The sequence below is a fragment of the Echinops telfairi genome, unplaced genomic scaffold, assembly GCF_000313985.2.
Source record: "Echinops telfairi isolate 266 unplaced genomic scaffold, ASM31398v2 ScPeMD7_5;HRSCAF=22, whole genome shotgun sequence".
NCBI lineage: Eukaryota > Metazoa > Chordata > Mammalia > Afrosoricida > Tenrecidae > Echinops > Echinops telfairi.
The window spans coordinates 9,468,220-9,488,812 of NW_022103901.1; positions in this window are offsets into that span (position 1 = coordinate 9,468,220).

Consider the following 20,593-nt stretch of genomic DNA (forward strand, 5'->3'; position numbering starts at 1 on the left):
TCAGATCATCTTGAATCCAAATAGCAGATGGCCATGTGCTAATGGTGTCACCTTGGGGACATTATTGCCTTGAAACTCAACTTCCTCATCTAGAGAATGGAGATTCATGCTTATTTCTCACACTTTCACTGTGAGTTCAAAGGGGGAGGGGGCAAGACTATATGTGTACAAGTGTCCAGAATAGCACCTGAAACGGAATGTTTGTTTGGAAAGATGCTCCATCTATTTCATATTTAACTTCATCAACTAGAGCCCTCTCCCACTAACCCATCCCTCTTCCCTTTCCTCTGTCTTCTCTCCACTTTTCCCTCCCTTCCCTTCTCCTCCCTGTTTTTCTGCCTCTCTCCTTCTCCCTTTTTTCTTTTCTTTTTCCTCTTTCTCTTCCCCTTCCTCTGTAGCGCCTCTTCCTCCTCCTTTCCTTCTTCTCCCTCTCCTTCGTCCTCCTCCTCCCATCTCTCCCTCTCTCCACATCCATCCACCTCTTGTTAGGTAGCTAGCAGCAAACAAGAACCAGGGGGTGGGCCCAAACTAGGCCACGTGGGCTTAATTCACCCAATGGGGTCAAGCAGTACCTTCAACCACGCCTACCAGCTGAAGTTCCTATAGTTCAGTCTCCTGAACCAGAAGACCACTGCTCTTTTTTTCCAGGTGCTCCCAGGGCCTTCTGCTTAGCAGTGCAGTGGTCTCTCTGGCCTCAGGCAGCCACATGTGGGTGTGCAGTCCCATGAGTTTCCCAAGGTCCATGACTGTAAAACTTGAAACTTCTTCCGTCCTTTATAAAAACCCACTTGGATCACAAACCAGGCTTCGGTGTGAATTCTTTCTCTTGCGAAGCCATGAACCCAGGTATTCCCCACCCGAGAAACCTAACACTCTCTCCACCTTGTGGTGGGGCCTCTGCTAAAATCTCTGGCGACAGAACATGACCTCTTCTCCTTCCAATGACAAATGTTGAATATGCCGATGGAAGACCTGCTCCTTCTATATCTAACGCAGGGTTGGTGGTGTGCCTTGGGCTTTCCCTTACATCTTCTCAGCCCAAGTGTCAGCCTGTCTGTAGCTATGGTAACACCAAGTGTCATGTGGCAGCAGCTGTACCTAAAGCTTCACTCTCTTTGGGAACATCTCAGTCATCTGACACATGCATGAGGGCCATCATGGAAATGCGAGAGACTAGGTACCCATGGGCAAACCTCGACCCATGGGGGGGTGGGGTGCTCTGAGCATGCTCGGAGTGTACACTATCCTCTTCAGCCCTTGGAAGCCAATTCTGGGGTGCACTCAGGAGGCTGTACCCTGAAGGTCCGAGTTCCAGGATCCCACCTCGGAGACCAGTTGAGCATCACAGCTTTGAGTTGGTACTGCCTTCTCCAAATTCACTCTTCTCACACTGCATTTCTGTTCTTTGGCATTCTTTCCCTAAATCCAGTATGTACCTGCAAATAAACCCTTGCCTCGGGCTCTGCCTTTGGGGCAAGTACCGGCTAAAACATATGGCTAAAATCATAAAAGGATTCAATACTCGACAAAAGTAGATGAGATCATAACACGACCAAAGTTTAAGTTCAAACATTTCAGTATCGATGTTAATGTGAGGACATTTTCTATTCACAAGTTCTTGAAACCAAGGCCATTTGGGTCACTGAGATCTTTATAATTTATATCAGGTCCTCCTCCACAGAGGACCTGAGGCACATTTCTTTATAAAGAGAACAGTTAACAGTCATTTCCGTGTCAAAAGCTTACAGTAAACACTACCCATACAGCATGACATTCTGCTACATCCAGTGCCTGGGGTGTCAGGCCTGCTCTACATTGGAACCCGTGGCCAGGAAAACCTTAGAGAAGTCATTGTCAGGTGTCTCAGCAAATACAAACATCAAATATGCGTTTTCTCCTCAATGTCTGTGCTTGGAATGATACGCATCATTTCAACTTCTCATTGGTCCCTGAGGGAGCAATGGAGGCACAATGGGTGGATTGGTAGTTCGAACCCACCAGCTGCTCTGCAGCCTGCAGATAAAACAGGCTGCTTCTGTAACAATTTGTAGCCTCAGAAACCCTACGGAGAAGTCCTATTCTGCCCTATAAGGTCACTATAAACGGGAAGCAACTTGGCAGTGGCAGGGCAGTTACAGGTCCTCAGATACGCACATGGCTTACTCTTGGCAACGAACCAAACATCTGGTGGTCGAAGCCCACCCAGTGGTACCATGGGAGAAAGAAAGCTTGATGATCTGCTTTCGTAACAATTGCAATCTAGAAAACTCTATGGCGCTCAGTTCTACACACTGTTGTGCATGAGATCATTATAAGTTGGAATCGACTTGACAGCCATGGGCTTGAGTTTTCCTGATTGGTTTTATGATATCTCTGATTCACAATCTAAATCCAGCCAGAGCTGACATTTCCTCATCTCTCTTGCTTGTAGATAGTTGGAGATGGTTCAAGCAATTGCATCACTTGCTTGAATGGCCAATGAGGAAGTGGCCAGGGCCAGCTGGAGCTTGGCCCACACAAAGACACCGGTTGTAGCTGCCAGAGTCAGGAACCAGGGCTCTACATGATCTTTCTCCAGCAGAGAACTTGCCTTTGATGGGTTTTTTTTTTTCTTGGCTGTTCATTAGAAGTCAAGTGCCAAATGCACAGTGAATATGCAAATGTGGGGCTCGGACTGTTTCAGAGCCTCAGACAGTCTGCTCAGACCGGACTGATTCATGGACTCCTCGTATCACAATCTGGAGTTGGGGCTTTCTAGAACAACTTTCTCTGGTTTCGGGACTCCCCACCTGCTCTCCAAAACCGAAAACAAAACCACCCAACCTCAAGCCACTCCTGTGTGTTGATTCTGACACATGGGGACCTGAGGTGCTACAGAGCACAACCGCTCCCTGGGGTTTCCTCAGTCAAAAGAAAGCACATCCCAAGGCCTTTCTCCCATGCAGCTCCAGGGTGGATTCCAGTATCCCAGTCCAGTCCAACTCAAGTTCAGAAGCCCAATGATTGTCCATAAGTCCATCTCAGATTCACATAGTTACAGGCCAGTAACGCAGAAAAGTGAAGCTGAAAGCAGGAGGCTCACAGACCAGTGGGTGCAGAGTCATGTGGCTCTAAGGGCAGTGGAAACATGGCAGGGCGCCAACAGTTCTCAGGGTTGGGTGGTCCACATGGGGCCACCCCTAAAGGCAGAGTCCCAGCAAGCAGGAACACAAGGGAGAAAAGGGGTTGTTACCTGTTTCCATGCTTACAAGAAGGCCACATTCCCAAGAAGGCATCATCAGGCTGTGACCCAACTGGCAGATTGGATTGTACCCCTACACTTTCACACATGTCCAAGTTGACATAACAGCTAACTGCCACAGCCACTCAGGAACTTTTTTAAATGCCAGGGAGGTGGAAATTAAACTTGAACAAACATATACAGAGAAAAATTCAACTGAAGTAGGATGGAGGCGAGTCAACAGGTGAAGACTGACTTTTTTGGATGAACACCCCTTCCGAGGCCCCTGGATGGATGTTCACTTGAGGAGAACTCTCCAGGCAAGGACAAAGTGATCAGAGATGGGAGATCACGGAGGTGAAGGCACGACTAGGGAGACAGACAATAGTGCATCTGCCTTCTGTAAATCCATGTCACTGATCACAGCACAGGGAGCATGGAAGTGACATTCAAAGAAATAGCAGAATAGAACCATTCTGGGTTGGACAAAGACCTATTGCTGCAGCTCAAACATGCTCCCCAGGCACCAGGCAAGAAAGAATGAAAATAGATCAACACCCAGGAATACACTGGTAACATTCTTGAATTTCAAGAGCAGCATAATAAACTCTCAGGCAATTAGCGGAAGGAACAGGCTAACGACAAAAGACTATGAGTCAGGTGGACCTCAGGCTCATCTTTGGCAGCATTAAAAGTGGGACAACAATGGGTAAACGAGGACAGAAGTTTTAAAGGAAAAGCAGCTGTGTCCAATTATGCCCCTGAATGAGGAACAAGCGAGTTTGTCAAGGATCTCAGTCAATGCTCATGGAAGCAGCAGTCATTGGGTACATCTGTTGCCCAACATCTCTCCCAAAGGTTGAAAAGCTAGGATGTTATTTTGAAGACCAAAGTGCTCCTGATTCAAGTCATGGTATTTTCACTCATCTCATTTGCACCTAAAAGTTGGACACTGAATAAGGAAGACTTGCGTTTAGATTATGGTGCTGGCAAAGAATATTGGAAGTACCATGGTGTGGTAGTTACACAATTTCATGTCAACTTGATCAATAAGAATGAAGGGGTGGAGTTTAGCCTGTCAATCAGGTCACAGCCTGAAGATGTCTCCTTGCAGGCATGGCCTTTTCATGAGGATACTGGGGCGTCCTCTCTTCTTCCCTGGAGGCGAGACACACTCTCTCTCTACTTCACATTCCTGTTGACAACCCACATGGAGTCACACTGATGGCAGCCAGAGTCCTTGAGATGTGTCCACTGCCATTGAACCCACAGGACTTTCCACCCACTGGCCTGTGATCTTCCTGCATTCAGCATCATTGAGTGTGCTGTATGAGTCTGAAGAGGAATTCATGGGCTAATATCAGACTTAGGGACTTGATCTGGGCTGGGCTGGAATGTTTTAGTGATGCATAATTACTTCTTGATATAAAGTTCTCTCTTACATCTATATGAGTGTCTCTGGATTTGTTTCTCCAGTCAACCTGGACTAACACATGGACTACCCAAAGCATCAACAAAGCTTTGTTAGAAGAAGTACAACCACAATGCTCCTTAAAAGCAAGGATGGTGAGACTTCTTTCACACACTTTCCATGTGTTGTCAGGAGACCAGTCCCTGAAAAAGGACATCATGCTTGATAAAGTAGAGGGGCAGGGGGGAAAGGAAGAATTGACACAGCGGCTGTGACAGTGGGCTCACACATACAAACAATTGGTGGGGACGGCTCAGGACCAGGTGGTGTTTTGTTCTGCTGTGCATAGGACCAACGCTGACTTGACAGTGGGAGCATGAATCCATGTCACCTTGATGGCACCTAACAACAACCTCAAGGTTTACATAAAGAACCTTGGTGGTGCAATGGTTAAGCGCTCGGTTACTAATCAAAGACTTTCAATCGGTGGCTCTGCGAGAGAAATGTCTGGTGATCAGATTCTCTAAGGTTACAGCCTACAAAGACTTGTGGGGCAGTTCTACTCTGTCACGTGAGGTTGCTATGAGTCAAAATTGACACAAGGACAACCCATCACCAACAAAGATCACATACCATGGGGACCACCTTTTTCTCAGAACCTGGGATGTTGACTCCTCTAAGTCTCTTACATACAAATATATTTGCACCTGAAAATAAGATCTCCACTCAAGTATTAGAATTCAAAGAAAACTGCCAAAGCATTTTAGGGAAGGGCTCAGAATCATTCTGACTCGAAAACAAAAATGACTGTGGGATTCAAGAGACAAACTCACGGCAGTGTACCCCAACAAGCATATAATGAGCACCTTCATTGTGCTAGGCACTGTGCTGGGTGCAATAAAAACACCCTTCCTTCCTTCCTTCCTTCCTTCCTTCCTTCCTTCCTTCCTTCCTTCCAGAGGATTCAACCAGGTAGGGAGTTAAGCAAAGTCCACAATCCAGCTAGTTTAAATGTATAACTCTAACCTCAAATGAATGTTTAACCTTGTCATCAACCCTACCCTGTGGCCCCATTTATGTCTTCATTTTCTGAGAGTCGATTGCAACCTTTTTCTTGTCAAGCCTTTAAAGCAATCTCCCACCATCTCAGCTGACAACTTTCCCGTGGGCCTTTGGGGAGAATAGAAGCTATCAGATGAGAACTTAATCGTTCTCATCATTCTCCCACTCTCAGTCAAGCTATCTGCTGGCATTTATGCTCAGAGACTTGGCTTCCCATTTGTTACAGGAGGGGACCCTATCCATGGCCACTGGAGCTTGAACTATCTCCCTTATCACCCACTCAACGACCTTATGACTACGATTATATCCTGTCTTTCTGTGACTTCCATTTCCTCCTCTATCCTGAATTATAGAAACATGTTTCATTAGATTCTATTTAAAGGGACTCTACCCTGAGTCCATATTTCCCTCTGACTCATACCCTGTTTTTCAGCAATCCTTCAAGGTAAAAACTTAACTAGGAAGTTTTCTATACTTGCTGTCTCACCTTCCTCACCATTCATCCTATCATAAAGCAGTCAAAATGATTGTGTGTGTGTGTGTGTGTGTGTGTGTGTGTGTGTACTTTGGACACATCATGAGGAAAGAAGAATTGCTGGGAAAGGGCATCATGTTTGGTCAAGCTGAGGGTCAATGAAAATGAGGGGAATCCTGAATGAGAAGGATTGATACAATAGTCTCAACAATTACCTCAAACAAATTGAAGATCCTTGAGATAATGCGGGACTAGATGACAATTAGTTCCGTTATACATAAAGCTGTCTGGAGTCAGAGCCAACATGGCCACTAACAACAACAGATAAATGGTAGGTAGGTAAGTCGGTGGATAGATGGATGGATACATGGATGAGTGTTTACATCTGTGTGTGTGTGTGTGTGTGTGTGTGTGTATCCACTTTTTAGGGGGGAAAAACTGATACCCATTCATACGTCATTGTACAAGGTTTCCATGTTTTACTGGTGGCCAAATCCAGAATCCCTGTTCCTTCCAGGATGTTTCTCCATAACACCCTTGATCTTAACCCTTAGCCTCTGGATTTTACTGAATTAAAACTGACATCATAAGAGTTTTCCAAAGCCCATGTGCCTGGAATAGAACCCAGCCAGGGTAGTCAATCCCTTGCACCTTCAGTTCCTTCCAAATTCACCCTCAAGTTCAAACTCTCCATCACCTGCACTGAGGTTTCACAGGTACCTGTGCACTCAAGAGAAGTAGAAATGTGAGTTTGCCAGTCACATTACTTTTAACGTCCCTTGCTCCCCCAAGCTCAAATTGAGTAAATCATATCTGCAATTTAACTCTTAATCAAGAGGCCCTAGAGTCTGACTTCGGAGACTTACTTTTATGGCTCCTCATGTGTCAAGGATGAAAATGAAGAATGTCTCCTTGCTCTGGTGTGATGCTCACACGCAGTAAATCACAGAGGCACAGCAGGCAAGTGAGCCTATATTTCAGGAAGCAAAATGCTTAGGGAGGAACCTGGCACCAAGGAGGGAGGGAGAAAGGATGGAACAGAAGGCAAAGCACAGAGGCTCAGGTGTTTGGGAAACATGCTCTCTGGACTCCAATGGCAATGAGTGAGGGAGAGCCTTCACACACTCTTGATAGGTTTCCAACAACAGTCTTGAGGCTACTGGGTACCAAATCCGCAGGCCAGGAACTCTCCAACTTGAAAAGAGAAACTTCAGCAACACAAACGACAGTCTTCAGACATGGAACTAAACTCACCCCCATGGCTCAACAATACAAAAGGTCTACAGGGTGAAATCAAGAAAGGTGTGTATCACCTTACTTATTGAGCGTGAATGCTGAGAAAATAATCAGAGAAGCTGGGTTATGAAGAATGCAGTGTCAGGACTGGAAGAAGGCTTATCAACAATTTTCAATGTGGAGATGACACAACCTTGCTTGTGAGGAGGAGACACATGTTGATGAAGATCAAGGATTGCACCCTCCAGTATGGATTACAACTCAATATAAGGAACTGGACTAATAGATAACATCACGATAAATGGAAAAAATATTGAAATTGTCAAGGATTTCATCTTGCTTAGATCCACAATCAATGTCCATGGAAACAGCTATCGAGAGATCAAATGACATATTGCATTAGGTAAGTTTGCCGCAGAAGACCTCCTTCAAGCATTGAAACGCAAGGATATTACTTTAAGGACTAAGGTACACGGGACCCAGGCAATAGTATTTTCAACTGCCTCATAGGCACGTGCAAGTTGAACATTGAACAAGGATGAGCAAAGAATACTTGATGCATTTGAATTTTGGTGTTAGCAAAGAATATTGAAAGTACTACAGACTGCTAAACGAACAGACAATTCCATCTTGGAAGTACAACCATAATTCTACTTAGAATTAGAGACAAGGGTGGTGAGAATTTGTCTCACGTACTTTGGACATATTCTCAGGGGAGACCAGTCTCTGGAAAAGGACATCACGCTTGGTGAAGTAGATGAGCAGTGGGGGGAAATGGTAGGCCAAGATGACAAGATGGATTGACCCCGTGGCTGCAACAATGAACTCGAACACAAGAACAATTGTGAAGATGGTGCAGGACGAGACAGTGGTTAGCTCTGTGGTGCATGGGGCCGCAATGGATCGGACCTGACTCCACAGCATCGAACAACAAACTGGGGTCAAAATTAATAGCAGGGATGTACACGTTCCCTAAAGCAGTCCTATGGGCAGCATTTGCCCAGAGATAAACCTGAGAGGGCAGGAAGAGATAGACAAGAAGGTCAATGGAAATGGGAACGCAGGGAGGGCATAGAAAGAGTGCTATCAGGTTGTGGGGAATGCGATCACCTCTCCAAACAAAATGAACACGAATTGTTGAACAGAAAAATCCATCTGCTCAGTAAACGTGCACCCATATCATCATGAAAATTTAAAAGAAGTCTAGGATGAGAGGCTGTTCAGAGTTGGAACATACCAAACATAAACTAATAACTAGATTAAATCTATAACATGAGAAATAAGTGTTTAATACAAAAGGACTTTCAAAAAGTTGGTGGAAATTTTGCATTATCTTTTTCCACAACGTTTTATGCATGCGTATGGTCCTTTACAAAGTAGATTATCGGTTTTACACTCAACAATTCATACACATGTTTCATCTCTTTCATTGCAATTCACCTCAGTGGGCCAATGCTTATCCCACTTCCTCCCTGTGTTGTCTTGTTTCCATTTCTCCTTCTGTGGTAGTTATAAAATCTGGTGTCAATTTGGGACTTGAGGGTCTTAAGAGTACAGGGGTGGAGTCTAGTCTGTCAATCAGGTGATATCCAATGAGGCGACTGTGTGGGCATGGCCTTCTCCTGAAGATTCTGGGAACTCCGGTATTTCCTTCTTGGAGGTGGGAGAAACTCTCTCTCTCTGCTCACTCCCTGAGAGATGCTCTACTGACAAGACACATGGTGCTATGCTGATACAGCCTATGCCCTCAGAGCTGGAGAAGCTACATGGAGACTGCTGCCAGCACTGAGATGGTTACACCACCACTGGATTCACAAGAATTTCCACCCACTGGCCTGTGATCTTCCTGCATTTAGCATCATTGCATGTGTTTCATGAATCTGAAGAAGAATTTATAGATTGGTATCGGACATATAGGCTAATACCAGATTTGTGGTATTCAATTGCTCTTATATATAAAGCTCTTTCTTATACACATATGAGAGTCTCCCTGAATTTGTTTCTCTAGTCTACCCACACTTACACACCTTTTTACCTTCCAAACCCTCTGAACTTTGGTTAAATGCCACCCTGTTGATCTCAAATGGTGGATTATTCTAAGGTGTGCATACCTTGGGGACGTTCCACCAGTGTAGATTCAACTAATAATACTGGTCTCTTTTCCAATTTTGAGTTTTGCTCCACCATTTCCCCCCCACTCTATCCAGCACCTTCTATTAATTTCATTTTTCCATGAACCTCTTGGAGCTCCTCATATTAAAAGAAAGCACTGGAAAAATAATTTCATGATCTACATAAATTTTATATTTATACAAAATATGAAAACACACACACGCACATACAAGATTTGTGGGTAAATAGATCAAAATCCAAACCTTTCTATCATAAAATCAGTTAGGCAAGATTAAAAGGCAAAGATTGGGAGAAAACACTTGCAATGTACACAACCAACCAAGACTGATAGTCAAAGCTTCCATGAATCATTGTGAAAAAGATACACACAGCAGATACAAAACAAACAAGCAAAAATTGGCAAAGGATATAAAAATGCAATAATCCTGAATGACCAATAAACATTACGAAGCAGCACTCATCCTCATCCTCACAAGTGATCAGGGAATTGCAAATTAAAACAATGAGATAAAAATTGTTTAATATCAAGCTGCTGGGGAAGCTGCACTATAATAAAGCCACTTTGGAGAGCAATTTGGCAGTGTGTAGTAAAATCTAAACCTAATAATATACTTCTAGGCTTATACTAGAGAAATTTCTCAAGGGCACCTAAGGAAATATAGACAAGGATTTTTTTTATAGCTGCCTTGTTAATAATAGCCATACATTAGAAAGAAGCCAAATATTTATCAAAAATAAAATGTTGGTATTTCCATACACTGTATTACTATTAAAGTTGTTAAGATGAATAAATTAAATTTATATTATATATATATATATATATATTCATAGCTGTCTCACACACCAAAAAAAACTGAGGGGAAGAAATTATAGCAAAAAGCATTATGCATATTATAATAGCATGTATGTGATAGGTTTTCCATGGGAGGATCCTCCCTTCTATGCAGAGCACCTAGTTTCTACTCCTGGCCAATACACAACAAGTACAGCCACCATTTGTCACTGGTGGTCTGTGGGCTGCTAAGATGGTAAACAGGTTTCAGCAGAGTCCCCAGACTGAGACAGACTAGGAAGAACATTTTGGCAATGTGCTTCTTCATAAAAAAAATAGGGAGTGAAAACCCTATGGATGACAGGAATCCAACTGGCGTCCTATCATGGAGATGGTACAGGACCAGGCAGCACTCTATTACATTAGAGTCAGGGACCAACTCAATGGCAGCTAACAACAAATGTGGCGAAGAAAGCTGATGGTGCCCAGCTATCAAAAGATATAGCATCTGGGGTCTTAAAGGCTTGAAGATAAATAAGCAGCCATCTAGCTCAGAAGCAACAAAGCCCACATGGAAGAAGCACACCAGCCTGTGTGACCATGAGGTATTGAAGGGATCAGGTACCAGACATCAAAGAACAAAAAAATCATATCATTGTAAATGAGGGTGAGCACAGAATGGAAACCCAAAGCCCATCTATAGGCAACTGGACACCCCCTTACAGAAGGGTTGTAGGGAGGAGATGAACCAGTCAGGGTGCAGGGTATTTACGATGAAACCTACAACTTTCTTTTAGCTCTTAAACACTTCCTTCCCCCCCCCCCTCCCCCCACTATCATGATCCCAATTCTACCTTACAAATCTGGCTAGACCAGAGGATGTACATGGTACAGAGAGGAACTGGAAACATAAGGAATCCAGGACAGATGATCCCTTCAGGACCAGTGGTGAGAGTGGCGATACTGGGAGGGTGAAGGGAGGATGGGCTAGAAAGGGGGAACTGATTACAAGGATCTACATATGACCTCCTTGCTGGGGGGTAGACAACAGAAAAATGAGTGAAGGGAGACGTCGGACAGGGTAAGATCTGACAAAATAATAATTTATAAATTACCAAGGGTTCAAGAGGGAGGGGGGAGTAGGGAGGGAGGGGGAAAATGAGAAGCTGATATCAAGGGCTCAAGGAGAAAGAAAATGTTTTGAGAATGATGATGGCAAAAATGTACAAATGTGCTTGACTCAATGGATGGATGGATGGATTGTGATAAGAATTGTATGAACCCCCAATAAAATGATTTTTTTTGTAATGGAATGGGAAGATATGCTCCAAATCATGATGGTATTTGTTTCTGGAAAAAGCGGAGGTTTGGGAAAGGGTATAAATGAGATCTTTCTCATTGACTAGTTGTTCTCATTGACTGGTTGGTGGGTGAGCTGTCTGGTTGTTTGGTTGGTTGGTTAACTGGATTACTTGGTTAGTTGGTTGGCAAGTTGCTTGGTTTTAAATACCTAAAGCAATTTGATCAGACCCATATTTTAGAGCTATATTGTCATGTGTCTAATTATTCTCTAGGGTTTCTTCATCTCTCACCTTTCTAAATGCATACATCATACCTATTAACCAAAGGGAACTTTGAAAAATACTTTTGGTAGTTTTAAACACCTATCTTTTGAAAGATTTGCTTCCTAAGATTCACAAACATAAATTAAGTACAAAGACTTCGGAAGTGACGGCCTCCTTCACCTGCCAGGCCACTGTTCCAGTGTTTATCAAAATGAGTCAGGTGGCTCAACCTTTCTTGTTGAGGGTTCAGAACACTGCCTGAGCAAAACCTTCCACCACCTCAATAAAATAACACAACATAAAAAAACATCCCATTAAGCAAACATTGGACCTATGAGAAGAGACAGAAGGGAAAGGACATATGAGCTGCCCCGGTGCATTCTGTCACCTCTCAGGGAGCTGGGTCGGCTCTTGTTTTTCGAGTGTCCAATCAATTACTAAAGGCAAAGCACCTCTCCTTCCCCAAAAGGGCTCCCATACACATAATCTTATATCGCCTCACTCAACTGTAAGCATCTAATTGCTGCCTTGACCTGGCCTGCGGCAAAAAGCCTGTTTAAATGCAATCAGTAATCACAAGGGAAGAAAACATGGGCAAGCACAGGAGAGAACTTGACCTCCACTATGGATTTCCACTTACAAGTCAGCACAGAGGTAACGCCTTACCCCAGATCAACCGGGGTTGGGGACACAGGCGTGAGGAAGCACTAGATGTCCATTAGTCCCCAAGAGAATGACCCACAGGTCCTCCCCAGAGTTCACACCCAAAGTGTGGGGGGAGGAGGACACAGGCCCCAGAAGCAAGATTCACTGGGGCTGGGAGAGGTGGTCAATTAACACAGATCCAGAAGGACACAACCTCTCAGCATTCGAATCAAGGAGATGTTTACTCAAGAATTGATGCTCAAGGCTATTTCTCTGTTCACTGCCCCTGTGGACATGTCAGCAGTGGTGCACCCGAGACCTTTCCAAGGACATTCCCAGAAGTCTGAATTCGCCTGAAGGTCAAAGGGCAACAGCCAATAACATGCGTGACACTTACTGGCCTAGGATTTAGAGGACCTGACTCTCAGCTACTGAGGAGAAAGGCCCCTAAGCTGGGATCTCTCTTTGGGATTCAGTCTTCTCATCCATAGAATGGGGTGATCATGCCCAACCCCACCTTCTGTGGTGTGGCTGAAGTCCTGGCAGTTACTGAATACTTTGTTGTGATCGGTTGTCAACTCAGTCCTCAATTCATGGTGACCCCATGGCCAATGGGATCAGACAGTTGTGATCCAAAAGGTTTTCATTGGCTAGTTTCTGGAAGTAAATTGCCACACCTTTCTTCCTAGTTCATCTTAGTCCAGAAGCTCCTCTGAACCTGTTCAGCATGAGGTATATTGGCCAGGAATTGAACCTCGGTATTTTGCATGGGAAGTGAGTATTCCATTACTGACCCATGAACGTCCTCAAGGCATAGGATTTAGGAAACCTGATTCCAGCCCCAGCCCTGACACTAGCAAGCCAGAGCTAACCTGGGAGCTCACACTCTCTGAGACTCCGTCTTCTCACCCATAAAATGGGGGGATAAGACCCACTTTCCTTAATGTCCTTTCCATCCATGAACATATTAGAGGGCCTTATAAGACTCTGAAGCCAAAGGGAAAATAAACAAGTAACAAGCATATTTGTCGTGCTTTGCTTTCTAAGTGGGGAGGCTTGAGGCAAAAACAAAGAGAAAAGAATATTTTCTCAGGAAGTGATTTAAAACAATAAAAACAACAACAACAAGTCATCTGACTGGTTAAGCCATAGGCAGATGACCAAATGATCAAATCAAAGAAGAAACTGGGGCAACTGAGAAGGCAAGTTTTGTACTAAATCAAATGGAATCTCCTTGACGCTGGCCTCTGACAAGCCGAGAGCTTCCCTGGGTGATGCGCACACCTCGGGCTGTTATAACTGAGAACAGAAGCAAAATACAGACATCCATTTGCCGCCAGCTGTTTAACAAACATAATTGCTTAAGCATGTAAGTAATTGGAATCGTTACGAAAGATGTTCTATAAACACTGGTCAAATGAATAAGTGCTCTACTTTGGGATCCCCACCCATCTGTCTGTTTGTCCTACTTGGTGGCTTGTGTGTTGCTATGATGCTGGAAGGTTGGGATTTCAAATACCAGTTGAGTCACCCGTGGTAGACAGGTTTCAGTAGAGCTTCTAAGCTAAGGCTAGGAAGAAAGGCCTGGTGATCTGCTTCTGGACATGAGCCAATGGAAACCTTCTAGATCATAATAGCACGTTGGGCATGTCACTGAGAGGGATTCATCGCTGCAAGAGGACAGTGCACCGGGTGAAGTAGAGAGTCAGTGGGGCCAGCGAGACTGTAGGCGAGCTAGACTGCACCTGAACTGCAAGGATGGGATTGAACGTGCTAGCGATGTGGGGGTGATGCAGGACCAGGAAACACTTCATTCCGTTGTAAATAAGGCTGCCAAGAGTCAGTTGACTCAAAAGCAGCTGTCTGTCTATCTACCTATCCATTCACTCATCCATCCATTCATCCATGCATCCATCTATTCCATCCACCATTTATCCACTCATCTAAAAATCCACCCATCCACCCACTATCTGTCCATCAATCCATTTATCCACACATACACCATACATACATACCTTTATCTATCCATCTACCATCCACCCACCTATCCATTCATTCATCCATCCAACTATCTATCCCGCTGTGCTAGTTACATAATTTCATGTCAACTTCATAAAGAGAGTGAAGGGGTGGAGATTAACCTGTGAATCAGGTCACACCCTGATGACCTGGGGGATGTGACATTCTCCTGAGGATTCTGGGAGCTTCCTCTCTGTCCCCCTGGAGGAGGGCCACACTCTATCTGCTTCACCTTCCAGCTGGAAAGCCACTTGGAGCCCTGCTGGAGACCTGCCAGACCCCTGGAGATGCGTCCACCGCCATCAGATCCACAAGACTTTTCACCCACTGCCTGGTGATGTTCCTGCATTCTGCATCATTGCTGTGGCTGCCTGAGTGTAAAGAAGGACTGTAGACTAGTAATGAACTTATGGGTTCATATCAGACTTATAGACTTGATCTGGCCAAGGCTAGGAAATTTCCTTAATGTACAATTACTCTTTGATATAAAGCTCTCTCTTCCACATATATGAGTGGAAGATGTGTTTCTCTTGTCAACCCAACCTAACACACACACACACACACACACACACACACACACACATTTATCCACTCATCTATCTACCAACCAACCCACCCTCCCACCTACCTAGCTTTCTATCTACCATTCACCCAACCATGATCCATCCAATCTTTCATTCATCCATCCATCCATCTATCCCTTCCACCCATCCTAGCCAACCATCTATCCATCCACCCATCCATGCCCAGACTCAATTTGGGCCCCAAATCCAACAGCCAAAATCTGCTTGCATCTCCAGTTCTTTCCAGAAGCTGTGATTTCTATTCCATCTGACCTGGTGGCCACCCTCGTGTGAACACACACTCAACTTCAACCATGCTTCACTTAAAGCCTGGGTGGAACAGAGTGCTCCAGCTACAAGGGGCTGTGAACAGGATACAGGTGCCTCACGTGGCCTAGCTTTACATATGACATTTGTATGGGGGCCACCCGAGTTCCCAGAAATAGTGGTTAATGATTTTCAATCGATGTGTTGGAGATGTCCCACACTTGGTAAGGCCTTTGCTTCTTCCCTAGTGCCCTTGGACTGAGTAGGATCCACCCTGTGGTACTCGGCAGCCTCTCAATGCTGTGGGGTTGCACATGGTAAGGAGGAACCCTGGTGGCATAGTAGTTATGCACTTGGCTGCTAACCTCAAGGTCAGCAGTTCAAAACCAGAAGCCGCTCTCTCAGGAGAAAGATGCGTCTTTCTACTTTTGTCAAAAGTTACCGTCTCAGAAGCCCACAGTGACAGCTCTCCCGTCTCTATAGGCTCAGAGTCACCACTGACTCCATGGCAGTGAGTCTGTAAATGAAGGAGAACAAGTTCTCAGCTTAGATGAGGCCCACCCCTGGCTCGTGTGCCATTCAGGGTGCACACTCTTGCTCAACCTGGGGTCATTTCGAGATTAGAAAGGAGACTATTAAAATTAGGTTCCAGAGGGAGGACAACAGAAATGCCCATCAGCATGAGTGGGTCAATCAATGGACAGTGGACTACTGTCCGCCATAAAGACAAGTCAAGTGCTGACAAGGTCCATGGAATGGATGTTCCTTGTGATCAAACAGAACGAGATCAATCATTGCGAGGATGGCACATGACCAGACAGGGATCCCTGTGCATGAAACTGACCGGACAGCACCAACCAACAGTGGATAGAGACACAGTACGAATGGAGACATATGGTCAACATCTGTCATCCCTGGAAATCTCCTCAAAGATCAAAATCCTTACATACTAGGGTTACAGAGAGACTTGGAGACAAGTTGCAGAAATTGCTTCGACTGAAATGGTTCATCAATAAACAGCAGCTTTTGAATATTATTTCCATGGTTTCCAGCCCTGAGTGTAATTCCTTCATGGAGGGCCCTGCTTCTCCATAGTTCTTTGTCCACGGGGGACAGCCTGCTCACCACAGAAGAGATCGGGAGCGCCATGGAGCGAAAGGCAGCCTGAGCCCTCTCAGCTCCTGCTGATGAGTATAAATGATTTGAAAATTAAAAAGCCATTAGGCTATCAAAAATAGCTCCGAAGAACAATCCCTCAATAAATTATTTTCATGCTTAAAAACCCAACTGGAAAGAATATAAATGGCAATGCGGGCCATCTGAAAAGTCAATAACCAGACGTAATGGTCAATTTCTCTGATATTATTGTCTAATTAAGCAATTTTGTTTTAGTGGGAATCACATTTAGCTAAGTCAATATAAAGTGATGTAGAACCAATCTTGTTGGGGCTAAAGAGAAAAATAAAATAAAATGAACCTTGAGTACTAGAAAGAAGATAGACTGAGCTATGTCGTGTGCCCACCTGGCTGGATTCCCAAAATGCATTGCAAGAACTAAAAACCAAAACAAGATGAAACAAGAAAAGCAAACGCACTGCCATCAAGTCAGTCCGGACACATAGCGACCCTGTAGGATGGAGCCGATCTGCTCCACAGGGACCCCTCTGAGGTGGAGGTCAGACAAGCCTCTTCTCGCCAACCTTTTGAATGGTTCTGTCCTTCCCACAGCACTCTGCTGGGTTCAGATGACCCATGCCAAGGGCCACCGAAAGCTCACAGGTCATAGGTACAGTTAAGTAGTTGGTTAGGGAAGCACCAAGGTGCAACTGGAGATCAACAGACGGAAGCAGGATCACAAAGGAGGCAAAGTCTCCCTTCTTCAGTGAAGGAAAGTCCTTTCGTCTTCTCTCGGCCATTCAGGCCTCCTCTGGGCGCCACCTGGAAAAGCCTCCTCTCCAGGCCTCATGGGCAGGCTCCTCTGAGTCCCCTCAGGACAGGCTCTTCTTGTTCCTGCTTTGTCACTTCCAGTTCTGCCCCCAGACTCCTACTGAGTCTGTCACCCCAGATCGGCCCCTGGTCCCTTTCTGGGCTTCTTGCTGTTTTCCACGCTCCAGCCCCTGGTGTGCATTACAGCTCTTTTAAGGGGCTTCTTGCCCCCTCTCTCTCAGCATCTTTCTTCCTTTTGGTTCTCCCTGCTTCTCCTCGCCCTACATCTTTCGGTCTGAAATAAAACCTCTGGGGGGGTTGGCTGCATACATAAGGAGGTTTCAAAAAGTTCTTGGAAAGAGTGGAATTCAGAAACAATGGAATTTTTCCAGGAGCTTTCGGTACACAACTCCTTGTCAACATCAAGGCATGGCCTCAACCAGCAGGGCCACAAACAGACCAATCCCCTCTCAATAGGCTACACATGCTTCATTTGCATAGTAGGCCACCACTCACTTCATTTGCATAGGATGTTGGCCAATCCTTGGCAAGTGTATACCAATCACGAGGCAGGCTGCAAGCCCAGGGTCACACCGAGAGAATGGAGCCATGAATTGGTTTACCGCTTACCAAGGAACTGTCTGACAACCTGGCCCAAAGTCACAAACCTTCTGGGACAGAGACTGAGGCAAATGCAATGCTTCAGGGCTCAGAAGGAACATCTCTCAAGCTGTTGTTTTTGTTCTTATGTTTTTGTTTCCTAAAGAACCAAGGCCAAAGTCCACATGAAGGAATTCATCTCACCGTATGCTTTGTATACAAACTATGGATCCAACCAACCCTGATTGTTCCTCTCCACAAGCAAGCTCCACATGCATTTTCTCTCAGAGCCTCTCCTCCAGCTGGGTCTCTGCTGAATGCCTTCCTTCCGAGTCTTCTCAGGGTGACACCGAAGATGACCCCGGGCTGCCTATTCTGTTTGTGCCCCACTGTGCCTGGCCCCCTCCCCAAAAGGCTGCTCCACACCAGTATCCTGAAGGTCATCATAGGAGATGGTCTTGGTCCAGGCCCTCAGGAAGCCAGCAGCAGGCCTGGAAATCAGATTCTAAGTGTTCCAGGATAATGACATGTGGGTTTGTTTGTTGGGATGAAAAGGAAGACCTGCCCATACACCCTCTGTCCCCCAAATTCCTGACACAGTGGAATTTTTGTCTTTGGAAAGAAAGATATGAAAAAAAGGGGGGATAGGTGTGCACACTTAGGAGAATCCAAAACACTAAGAATGCTTGGCTGTGCCCCCCTGTATATTCTAAGGGGCTTCAAAGAGTTCGCAGGGAAATTAAATTGAAAGGTAGTGGAATGTTTTCATTTTTTGAAGCCCCCTCTTATATCTAAGTAGTCTTCAGCAAAATAGAGACTTTGACCAGCTAATATAATTACATGTTTTTTAAATTTGCTGCCACAGAGTCCAACTCAACTCATCGCAATCCTATAGGACATGGTAGAGCGCCCCCTGTCGGTGTTCAAGACTGTAATTCGTCACAGGAGTAGAAAACCTCATCTTTCTCCCATAGAGCAGCTAGTGGTTTCGAACTGCTGACCTTATGGTTAGCAGACCAACAGAATAACCACTGCTCCACAAAGGGCTCCTCTGGACTGATATCACCAGGCAGTAATGTGAAATAATACATGTGTACAAAGCGTGGCAAAGGAAAGCATGACCTAAAACATGTCCCAGGGATATTGGGAGTGAGTCACAGGCACAGAGGTCAATGGATGCCTCAGGCTCTGAAATTCACACCGCCCTGCTCCCTGAATTGGTGTGTGCAAAGTGCACGGATGGGCATCAGGTTTCCTGGTCACGGATCAAAGAGGCATCCAATGACCTGTATGCTCAGGTGCAACCTCTGCTCCATCCGCACCAGGTGTCAAGAGCACGCGCTCCCAGCAAAGTCCCTGCGGCTGATTTCCAAAGAGGTCATTTGCCGGGGGAGGGAACTTAACAAAAATCAAAAGCAAACACAAAAACAAACCCATTGCCACCAAGTCGCTTCCAACTCAAGAGTGACCCTGTAGGGCATTGTAGCGTTCCTCCGTAAGGCAGAGTGTACATTTTTCATGAGAACCAGACACTAACGATAACAATAACAAGCGCTGCTCTAGGGTCCATTCCAGCTCACAGCAACCCGAAAGGACAGGCTAGAATTGCCCCTGTGGGTTTCCCGGACGGTACTGGAGAAGGCCATCGTGTTTGGCAAAGCAAAGGGGCAGCGAGAAAGACCAAGACCCTCAACAAGACGAACTGACACAGTGGCGGCAGCAGTGGTCTCAAATATAACAACACTCACAAGGATGGTGCAGGAGAGGGCAGTGCGGTGTTCTGTTGCCCACAGGACCACTACGAGTCGGGCCCTACTCAATGGCACCCCTCACAACAAACCACAACTCTCCGGTGGTACAAAGCCTCCTCTCTCCAACAGAGTGGCTGGCGGTTTCAACAGGTTCACCTAGCAGTTGGCAGCACAAACTTAATTCGGGATAAAAGCCCAACAGAGTCAGAGGCAATACCAGATCTCACCATGGATTAAAGGTGGGGGTGGGGGAAGGAAGAATAAAATAACTACAACTTCAGGTGGGAGCAACACACATCAAAGAATCCCCTCCCCAGGTCTGTGGTGTGTGGCTATATGGGTTGTGTATTTCAACCCTCAGAGCACTACTCAAGGACTCACTCACACCAAATCAAATGAGCTGCCAAGCAATCAGTGCTAATGCATAGCAAGCCCTGTGGCTTTCAGAGACTGTGATTGTTTACGGGAGTAGAAAGCCCAGTCTTTCTCCCTCGGAACCGCTGGTGGTTTTGAATCAACCATGGAGATTGCAGCCCAACACATAACCACTTACACCTCCAGGGCTCCCCAGGGACTCACAGCTGTCCCATGTATGCCAGGGCCATTGTCTAGCAGGTATGCCTATCTTCTTCACAAAAAGATGCAGGAATAGGCTCGCTCCAGTGTGACTCAACCCTGCATCAAGATCCTTCTTGTTGGCCATCACACATGTCACCAACCCTCCTACCTTGTCCCCAACCCCTGCACTGTAAAGAGAAGTCGGTCTGTCTCATGTATCAGCCCACGTCACCAAGCCTCCAGGCCGGGAAACATTATCTGGGCATTTGCATTATCTACCCTACTGCTGGTGTTGTGCATTGCGTGTCATGCTACTAACCACAAGGCCAACAGTTTGAAACCACCAGCTGTTCCTCGGGAGGAAGATGAGGCTTTTTTATTCCCCCCAAA